Source organism: Octodon degus, unplaced genomic scaffold, assembly GCF_000260255.1.
Source record: "Octodon degus isolate 3935 unplaced genomic scaffold, OctDeg1.0 scaffold00033, whole genome shotgun sequence".
In the NCBI taxonomy this organism is placed as follows: domain Eukaryota; kingdom Metazoa; phylum Chordata; class Mammalia; order Rodentia; family Octodontidae; genus Octodon; species Octodon degus.
This window is the reverse complement of record NW_004524609.1, coordinates 3,605,715-3,613,815: the sequence shown is the minus strand read 5'-3', so window position 1 is coordinate 3,613,815 and position 8,101 is coordinate 3,605,715. Positions and strand designations below refer to the sequence as shown.

At 56.5% G+C, this 8,101-nt stretch overlaps 1 pseudogene; it reads right to left on the bottom strand.

Annotated features, from left to right (window-relative positions):
• Nucleotides 1-2,543: 2,543 nt before the first annotated feature.
• Nucleotides 2,544-4,257, bottom strand: LOC101588069 (annotated as a pseudogene).
• Nucleotides 4,258-8,101: the final 3,844 nt, after the last annotated feature.

Genomic DNA, 8,101 nt, shown 5'->3' with positions numbered 1-8,101 from the left:
ACGCGCAGGTGTTCTGAGAACAGGCAGGGGACGCAAAGCTAGAAAAGGAACCCCCAGCGTGGGCATGGCCCGGGCAGCGGCCCAGGCCTCGAGCACTGGGCCGAGGGGCTCGGGCTGGAGGCGGCCGCCTCGCCCCAGTGGAGGAAACAAGGCTGTGAGGGAGCCTTGCCCTGCGGCCAGCGATGGCGGCCAGGCCCTGCAGTGCAGGCTGCGGCCTGCGTGCGTGCTGCCCCACTTTGCATGTGCTTGAATGATGGGGCTGGAGTGGAAGATGGGGCTGGAGGGGCTGGGAAGAAAGGAGAAGTTTGGACCAGAGAGATGTGAGAGCTGGCGTGTCCTTGTTTCTGTCCACAGTGAGGGCTCTGCGTCTCAGGAGGACCCTACAGTGGCGAAGCGGCCTCCCGAGCGGGCCTGGGAGTGCACTTCCCTGGCTGCGGGATTTGGACTCAACCCTTCCGCAGAAGGATCTGTTGCCAGCCATAGCACAGGACTGCCCGTGAGGTGTGAGTCACAGCAGGCAGGCCGGGAGGGGAGGCACCACAAAAGCTGCCCAGCTGGCCACGGGACCCACAGAGTGCCAGCCACAGCGCGCAGGGGCTGCGGAGGCCCGGCTCGCGTTGCTGCCATTTTTCTGCCTCAGGACTTGAGGAAGCAAACCGAAGGGGCAGCCTGGCGTGAGGGGAAGGTGGCTGGACTAGATTCACAAGACAGATCCGGAGAACCAGTGACAGTGGCCGAGGAACAGCCACTACTGCCTTTGGCTGGAGCTTTTCCTCTGAGCTGAGGATTTCAAGATGACAGCAGGCTTCCCTCCCACACCCAAGCCTTACCAAGGAGAAGAAATAAAAAGCTGTCTCAAAACGGGGGGAGCTATTGGGACATTCAGGGGAGAACAGATCCAAGAGGGAGGCTTCAGCCTCACAGTGGTGAGGGAGGAGGAGGTCAAGTGCAGCAGAGGCGACTCCCAGCGCACCCAGCCCATGGGGCCCATGGTCAGCTGGTGTCCTCCTGTGGGGCCCAGCGTTCCCCGATGGCTCCCTGCCCCCACCAGCGCGTAGCAGGCTCTGGGGGAGGTGTTTCTGGATAAAGCAGGGTAGACAGAGGCTGAGCAGGAGCAGAAGGGCAGTCACCATTGTCACCGAGGAGCTGGTCCCACCCAGCAGCTCCCTTGCAGGGCAGGGGCCAGGAGCAGAGGCAGCAGCCAGCCAGCCGCACCCCTTCCTGGGCCCCGCCTGCAGGCCAGGGCGTAGTCCCTCCCTGCACCTTTGAGAAGACGCAACTCTGTGGGATGAACCTCACAGAGGGGTGACAGCGGAGGACACAGGCTGAGGCTGGAGGAAGCAGAGTCCCATGTCCTCAGAGATATCCCGGGAGGGGAGGCATCACATCCATTCGCCCTGAAAAAGCAACTCGGAAACCTCAGACATGAAAAGACAAAGGTGTTAAAGTCAACAGCAATCCAGAAAAGGATGTATAATAAAAATACTGATTTTCAAACAGAAAGCTACACAATAAAAAGGCTATAGAGAATAGAAGGGAGACAGAACACCCCTATCAAGACAATTTCAAATCAGTTCTCCTAAGGCAATTTGGTTTTGCTTTCCTAATAAAGATTTACCAGTTGGTCCAAAACAGAGAGAGAGAGACAGAGACAGAGAGAGAGAGAATATGCAGCACACACAATAAAATGAAAGAAAAGTGGGGACAGACTGACCATACCCAGAAGACGACCCAGATCCTGACATCTGAGCATATGGCCTCCCCTGGTACTCCAGTTCATCTGGTCAATTTGGCTAGATTAAGAAAGTCCTGTTGTTTTTGTTTATCTTTTTAAAAATTTCTTTAAAAGCCTCAAAAATAATAATGTTTTTAAAACATGTAGTAGACGTAGTCATCTGTTATACAATACACACTGTATCCAGAGCTGGGCGGGTGACGGGGCACAGTGGGAGGGCATCTGTGCTGACTGGACCTGGGTGTCAACGATGTGGCATGAGAAAAGAATTCACATGCTTACCGCTGCCCCCGAAGCCCTAACTGAAAGCAGCGCGGGGAGCTGGTGACTAAGGAGAGGAGGAACGAAGCGATGAAATAAAACTCAAAGCAAACCCTATACACAGTGTTCGCCATCCAAGGTAGAGTGGAAGGCAACATTCTCCACAGGCAGGCAGCCCGCAGCGCCGGCCCTGGCTACAGGTTGGAATGTCTCCAGTGGCCTCCGAGCCGCTGTGGGGGCGGCTGAGGACTGCAGGCCCCAAGGGTGGCCCTGGTGGCTGGGGTGGGGCGGGACTATGACATGATGGGATCCCGGCAGAGTTGGGGGTGCTAGGGAGGGGGGGTGGAAGGGGCTCGCTTTGCTCCTTGGAGGAGTGAAATGCATGTTTTCCTTTGGAAAGAAGGGTCCCACGCTCCTGGGTTAGAACATCTCATTGGGCAGGGCTGGTGTCCGCAGGCCAGGCAGGCCAGAGCTCCAGGTGAGAAGGAAGGGCGGGTGAAAAGCCCCTTCCTACGTGGGCTCAGGAGCCCAGCCCCAGGGCGGGGAGCTAGGGGTCCACGTCTGCAGGGCCTCCTGCCTTGCTGGCCTCACAGGTTCTTGGTGACCAGCTGGGTCTTGTAATGCTTGGTGAGGTCTCCTCATGAAGCACTTCTGGCACTGGGACACGCAAAATGCTTGTCCCATGTGTGGGCGCAGGCATGCCTCTGTAGCTCGTCGCTGCACATGAAGAACAGGTGCGCAGGAAGGGCTGCTTGCACCTGCAGCAGGACGTCTTCTGGACCGCCTGCCCGCAGTCTGGGATGTGGCACTGGTGCTGCTTCTTGCCCTGCTCTCCGGACCTCTTCTCCCTGTCCTTGCAGTTGGGACACGTGCAGGCCATGTGGCACAGCTTCTCCCCAGGCTGTGCCTCCGGGGCCAGCCCCTGCTCCTCTGCGCTGGATCCGGGTGGGGCTCAGCCCGCTGATGGTCAGGTTGTTCTCCCAGGCATTCTGCACTGTCACCTGCTGCAGCGGCTGTCAGCTGGGCGGCATTCAGGCTAATGACGGCCTGCAGGTGCGATTTTGGGCAGCGGCTGCTCCTGGCACAGGATAGTGGCCGAGTACTTTTTGCTTGTCCCACTCAGGTGGGGGGCTCAGGGCACAGGTCTGCTGCAGGGAGTGGTGGAGGTGGTCGTAGCCATCGAGGGTGGGCTGTCCTGGTCCAGGACTGTCTGCACCTCCCCGGAAGGCATGCGGATGTAGACCTGAGTAGGTGTGGACTTGGCCGTCTGGATCTGGAAGTGCTGCCACGGCTTCTGCGGACGGTGGGCAGCATGGTAGAGGCAGCCTGTATTACAGGCAGCGCCTGCTGGGGGATCTGCACCACCTGCACCTGCTGCACCACAGCGGGCCGACCGGCCCCGGGCTCTGCACGATGAGCAGGTTGTTGCCAGCCTGGATGATGCTGTCCGCTGTGGTCTCGATCAGCACCGTCTCCACCTGCTTGGCCACGGCCACGGGCAGCAGCAGTGGCTGCACTGTGGGGAGCCCCTTCTTCCTGGCCTTCTTGGTGGTCTTGGTCAGTGGGGCAGGGAGCTCTCAGCGAGGAGTTGGGCAGGGGTTCCAGGGTCCCCGGCAGCATTCACAAGGTTGACTGGCAGGGTGGGCGTCACATTGCCACCCCGGCTGGTCAGCTTCACCATGTTGGCCCCACTCTGCGCTGGGGCCGTGCTCGGCTTCTGGGCAGCTTGACAGGCACGGGCTTGTGGCCAGATGGCAAGGGCATGATGATGGCCTGGTTGGTGCCAGGGATGATCTGGATCTGGTTAGCGAGGCCCGGCTACACCTGGATGGTCTGCGTGCTGCCCACCTGCAGCTGCAGGATGGCCTGGTACTGGATGTCAGTGCCCAAGCGGGCCCCTTGCCCCCATGGCGGGGTTCTGGATGGCAACCACCAGCGGACTGCCCGGGTAGGAGGCGCTCAGCTGCAAGCCCTGGATCTGCAGTATGTTGCCTCTGGGGGACAGATGCTGAAGCTGTTCTTGCTGGGGCTGAGCTGCAGAGGGGCGGGCTTGGTGAGGATCAGCTTCCGGGGCTTGGGCCGGGGCAGCACCGGAGGGTCCACGGCTGCTTCCACCACCGGGACCCGATTTTGCTACATGTTGCAGCCAGCAATGCGAACGAACGGTGAGGGTTGGGAGTCCTGGTGGCTGCAGCCAGCTGCAGGTAGTTGCTGGGGCTAACAGCGGTAGTGTCAGCCACGCACAACTGTGGGTCACTCATGACATCTTCCTCCCTGGCCTCTGCCGCCTCCTATTTATCTTTTTGAGACAGGGTCTCACTCTGCAGTTCAGGCTGGCCTTGAACTCACTTTGTAGCCCATGCTGGTCTCGAACTCAACAGTGATCCTCCTGCTTCAGCTTCCCCAGTCCTGGGATTACAGGTTTGCACCACCATGCCCGGTTTTAGATTAAGAAACTCCTAGGGTGGGTGAGGATACCAACCTCATCAGTGAGCTCACTGCTGTCTGGGCTCCAAGGAGGAAGCCAACCCTTCCTTGGGGCTGTCCTTGTCCCTTTCTGCCATTACACCATGTGTTTCTGCCTTGGATGGAGCCAGATGACCACTGACCATGAACTTGAAGAGGGCAGGCCAGATAGCTCAGTGGACTAATGCACCTGCTTAGGCAGAGCATATTGGCCAGGTTCGATCCCCAGTGGGCTGTCCCCACCCCCAAGGCACGCTGAGACAGTGATTGAGACTGGGCGTGGTGGTGCGCACTTGTAATCCCAGCTCTTGGGAGGCTGAAAACAGGAGAATCACCCAAGCCCAAGCTATGTAGTAAAACCCTGTAGACTCTGTACTAAATGCATTTTTTAAAAAAGAGAAACGAGCCAAAAATAAAATCCTAGACCTCAAGTAGCCAGCAAAAGTGCTTGTCGGGGGGAGATTATCCGGGTGACCCCTGTGTAGCCACCAGGATTTCCAGAGGCAAGGTGGGAGGGTCAGAGAGAGGAGAGCTGTGAGGAGGGGAGCAGAGCTACGTGCTCTGAAGGTGGACCAAGAGGCCAGGAAGCTGCGGAAGGCAAGGGCGTGGGTCGTTCCCGAGACCTGGCCAGCACCACGATAGGACTTCTGGCCTCTGGCCTGCGAAATAAGAAGCTTGTGTAAAATCATCGACTGAATGATTGAAGGCGACAACCTTCAAACCCACGGGAGAGGATGTGGGAGGCAAATCTCCAAAAGAATGAGAAAACTGGCATCATACTTGATGTCAGCAAGAAGACAACCAAAGCGCTACCTGTGGGAGAAGAGTCTTGAACCTCCAGTTCGAAATCTAGCGTCACTGTCGTCTTAGTTACTTTGGTCACTGCCAAGGCAAAATACCCAACACCCAAGGATGAAGGAGGAAAGGTTTATTTGACTCACAGTTTGCAGAGAGTTCAGTCCATAATCCGCTGGCACATGGCAGAGGGCAACAGTTCATGGCGGCAGAAGGCAGCCAAAGCAGTAAGGGAGGGAGAAGACAAGCCTCTTTGCGTCCCTTAGATGATGTGCGGGTTACCCGCCCTGGAGCGGTGTAGCACTCACACCCTCAGTCCTAGCCAGAGCTATGCCAAGGCAATCAGTGCCCTGATGTGCCCACCACACACCCTTACTCCCAGCATGACTCGCTCCAGTCAGCTACCTTTGAAAAAGCCCCATGACCGCATGAACTGGGGGCGGGAGGGACTAGACACAAAGGGTGACATGTCTGCACTGAAGGTCAGGACAAAATAAAGGCATTTTGATGTACAGAAGAACTCAAAGGCTTTACCACCCACAGATCCACAGCAGAGGAACTATACTTCTTCCCCCTTCCAAATCTGAGTCTAGAATCCTAAAATGTGTGGAAGAAGGCCTACAGGTCAGGGTAGGAATGGACAGACGGCAGGTGCATGGCGGCGGGTGGGAGAGCGTAGACAGCGATCAGCTTTAGACATGACAAGAGGATGCGGCAAGCGAGCAGGTTAACTTCCAGCAAATGCCGGGAAGATGGAAGGGAAGAACAAAATCCACCCCACAGCTGTGCCAGTCAGCTTTGTGTTACCGTAACAAAGGACCTGACATGATCGACAAAGGAAAAGATTTACTCCGGCGGGAGGTTCGGAGTTCCGGTCCGTGGTTGCTGAGCCTGTTGTTTTGGCCCTGTGGCTGCACCGCACGCTACAACTGGTGCATGTGAAGAGGAGGCCCGTTGCTGACCGCAGGGAACCAGGGAGGAAGAGGAAGGTGGGGGTCCTGTTATCGCTGGGTCCAGCTGTTCCCCAGAGCCTCAGGCAGTCTTGGGCTTCTTTAGAGATGGTGGAATCTAGCATGTGGTGCTGGGACTAAGGGCGTCTGATTGGTAGATCAGCCCACCCACTGGCTTCGCACCGCCTAATCCAAGCAGTCCATATGCAACATATAAGGGAAGGAAAGAGTCTTGTTACCCCCTCCCTTGTTGCCTTGCTGAAGTTCTGGCCTCCGTGACAAGGTCCCTCCCTTGCTCTTCCACGACCATGAACTGCTGCCCTCTGCACGTGCCAGCCAGCCTTGGAGCCAGCCAAATATGGACTGAAACCTCTGCACACTGTGAGCTAAATAAATCTTTCCCCCTTTAACTTTGGGTGTTGGATATTTTGTCTCAGTAATGAGAAAAGTAGCTAAGACAGGTCCCTTTGTCCCCAAGGTCATGCCTTTAGTGACCCACCTTCTCCAAGGCCGCACCACCTCCAGGGGGCACCGTGGCTGGAGACAAGCCTTTGACACAGGTCACTTCGCAAACACTAACTGCAGCAACACTGATAGGTTATGGCCCTAGTAAGAACTGCTGAATTATGGTGGTCTTCTGACATGGCTGAAGCCCTTAAAGCAACAGCTCATCTTCCCAATGACCGCTTCCTCCTCCTTCCCCACTCCAGCCCTGGGTACAACTTCCTGTGACCTTTCCCGCCCACACAAGGGAGCCTCCAATCAGCTCCTTACACGTCACTAAACCCGCCCCTCAAGCTCCGCCCCTGGCAGATGGCCATAAAGTCTCTGGCTCCCTGTCTCAGGTCAGAGGATCTGCCCATCTCCTGCCCTCGGTCCTCTCCGTGTGTTTAGAGTCAATAAAGGCTTTCCCTCCCCCACTTCTGCTTCTCTGCTGCGCCGTCACCACTGCCGCCATCGCTGTTAGCTCTGAAACCTATCAAACACCTCCGAGAAAGAGGAATTAAATGATGTAAACAGAAAGTGCAAAATTAGGATACATGACATTTCCAAACAGAGGTAGATGGCACAAACTCACTCATTAACATGCAGAGATTTCCCAGTGGGGACCCCTGCATGGACCCCAAGCTCCTGCAAGGCGCTAGAGGGGCACAGTGAGAGGAAAGCAAGGGACAAGCGTGATGCAGCAGAGCACTGGGACAACCAGCTGTCCTAGGGAGCAGAAGGCCACGGGGCCGCTGGAGCCCAGCGTTTCTTGCCTAAAGAGAATGGTGTGGAGGGGGATGGGTGGCGCCAGCTCGGTGCGACCTCGCCTGCAGGAGATGTTATGTTGATGAGAGCTGGCTGTCACCAAGGAGCTGTCCATTCCCCACAGTGAGACCCTTTTTTTATTATTACTGGGCTCTGGAGGACCCAGGATGTCTTTGGTTGCTGCAGTCTTGCCCTGGGGCATCCCAGCCTCATAGAAGCTTTGAGGCCTCAACTGTGACCCGAGTTGTGTCCCCATACCACAGTCACCTGGCAGGGCCTCGGGCAAGCCCTAACCCGATTTAATTATGAAATGGAATCCCCCCCCCCCAGTTATATAGCGTGGCCCTTGACACTTTCCCGGGCTGGCTTCTTCATGCACTTGGTTTCTATTCATTTATTTTGAGGCAGGATCTCACTATGTAGTGAGGCTGGCATAGAGCCAGCTTATTCAGCCCAAGCTGGCCTTGAACCCCTGGGGCTCCTTCTGCCTCAGCCTCCTGAGTGCTGGGATTACAGGCATGTGCCTCCATGCCCAGCTTTTTTAAATTTAATTTTGTTCCAAATAAGTAATACATATTATACAATTTTCCTTCTCCTTTCCCTGACCTCTCTCTCTCTCTCTCTCTCTCTCTCTCTCTCTCTC